The following is a 2,379-nucleotide window of genomic DNA, read 5'->3' on the forward strand; positions in this document are numbered from 1 at the left end:
GTGATGTTGTTTTCTTACAATATATTTGGAAGTATTCCCTCCTTCTTTGTATTTTGGAAGATTTGGGGGAGGAATGGTACAAATTCTACTTTAAATGTTTGATAGAAGTCTCTAATAAAGCCATCTGTCCATGGAGTTTTGTGAATTGATTACTGATTAAATCTCTTGCTCTTTTCCTTGGTGCACCACTGAAGATCCTGGTGTTGCCATGGGTTTCTGCCTTACCTGGTATTATCAATATTATAAGAACAAGCCGTATCCAAAGTCTCACTTCTGTAGAGGTGTCCCTTATACTAATTTCTGCATTTTTGACCTGGGGCAGAAGAAGGCAAAAGTTCCCAATGAGTTCCCACTATGTGACCACAGGGTGTTAGATGAATATGTGCAACTGTCCTCTGAAGCCCTGGAGGCTGCTTGCATTTGTTTGGAGCAAGTACATTGTGAAAAGTTGTGGGAAAGATGTTTTTCATATCCCAGTGTAGCTCTCTGCCCCTTCCACATAATCTGTATCAACAAAATGTCCTGCGATGGGGCTGACAGGCTATAGACAGATATGCAGGGTACTTTTGGAAATCCCTAGGGCACAGTGGTGAAGGTCCACATTAACCATGTCACCGTGTCCATCTACAGGAAGATGTAGAACAAGGACCATGCAACTGAGGTCCTATACAGGTCAAGTTCAAGCTCCCTGGCTGCCAGGAGATCCACATTTTCAAGAAGTGAGGTTTACTACGTTTATTATGGATGAATCTGAAGACATGGTGGCTAGAGCAGCTCATTTCAGAGAGCTGTGGAATCAGATAAAACTCTAATCATGGTCCTTGGACAAATTGTGGACTCTGTACTCATAAGAATCTTGACACTGCCCCTCCTTATTCATGGCCACCAGCAACTCCTACTTCTTGTAAAAAAAAAATTACTTATTAGTCTGTTAAGATTTTTTATTTCTTCCTGATTCAGTTTTGGTAGGTTGTGTATTTCTAGAAGTGGATTTATGTCTTCTATGCTATGTACTTTGCTGGCATACAATTGTTCATGGTATCTCTTATGATTATATATATTTCTATAAAGTCGGTTATAATGTGTCCTCTTTCATTTCCCATATTTTAGAGTTTTCTCTTTTTTTCTTAGTCTAGCTTATATTTTTGGAAGAATCAGCTCTTACTCTCACTGATTATTTCCATTGTTTTTATGATCTTTCAGGACTAAACCACAGCAAGAGACATGGGTGAAATAGATAAAGAATTTAAAGTAATGATCATGAAGATGCTCAGTGGACTTGGAGAAAAAAGTGGAGGACATTAGTGAGACTCTTAATGAAGAGATAAAGACAAACCAATCAGAGCAATAAATAAAATTTTAAAAAATCACTTGATGTAATAAACAGGAGGCTAGATGAAACATAAAAAAATAGTGATCTGGAAAACAAGAGTAATGGAAAATTACCAAGCTTAACAAATGAGAGGAAAAAATATGAAAATTGAGAATGGTCTTAAGCAACTCAGTGAATCTATCAAGCATAATAACATTTATATTATAAAGATCTCAGTAAAAGAAGAGAGGGAAAAGGGAGCTCAAAATTAAATTGAAGAAATATTAGCCAAAAACTTCCCTAACCAAGGTAAAGGAACAGATATTCAGATGAAGGAGACACAGAGATCCCCCAACAAAATCAGCCAAAAAGGGACAATACCAAGACACATAATATTCAAAATGGAAAAACACAGTGAAAAGGAAAAAAAATAAATAAAAGCAGCAAGAAAACACAAGACAATTGTGTCCAAGGGAAACCCCATAAGGCTATCAGCAGATTTTTCAGCAGAAACTTTTCAGGCCAGAAAGGAGGGGTATAATATATTCAAAGTACTGCAAGAAGAAAATTTGCAGCTAAGAATATTCTATTAAGCAAGACTATCATTCAGAATAGAAGAGATAAATACTTTATCATACAAACAAAATCCAAATGAATTTATGACCATTAAGCCACCCCTATAAGAAATATTAAAGGAGACACTTTGAGTGGAAAGGAAAGGTCATAAATGAGATATGAAAAGTAAAAAACACAGGAACGTTAAAAATAAGGTTTTTTGTTTTTTTGTTTTTGTTTTTGTTTTTTTTTATCAGTCAAAAGATGGAATGCCTGGGTGGCTTAGTTGGTTGAGTGTCCAACTTCTGGTTAGGTCATAATCTCACAATTTGTGAGTTCACGCCCCACATTGGGCTCACTGCTATCAGTGCACAGTCTGATTTGGATCTTCTGTCGCCCCTCTTTCTGCCTCTCCCCTGCTCATGTTCTCTCTCTCAAAAGTGAATAAACATTTATTAAAATATAATCAGTCAAGGGACTAATTTTCATAAAACAAAAAATATACAAAATAT

General features: G+C 36.2%; 1 pseudogene; it reads left to right on the plus strand.

Annotated features, from left to right (window-relative positions):
- The first annotated feature begins 208 nt into the window (after positions 1 to 208).
- On the plus strand, positions 209 to 804 carry LOC122229640 (annotated as a pseudogene).
- The last annotated feature ends 1,575 nt before the right edge of the window (positions 805 to 2,379 follow it).

Source organism: Panthera leo, chromosome A1 (assembly GCF_018350215.1).
Source record: "Panthera leo isolate Ple1 chromosome A1, P.leo_Ple1_pat1.1, whole genome shotgun sequence".
In the NCBI taxonomy this organism is placed as follows: domain Eukaryota; kingdom Metazoa; phylum Chordata; class Mammalia; order Carnivora; family Felidae; genus Panthera; species Panthera leo.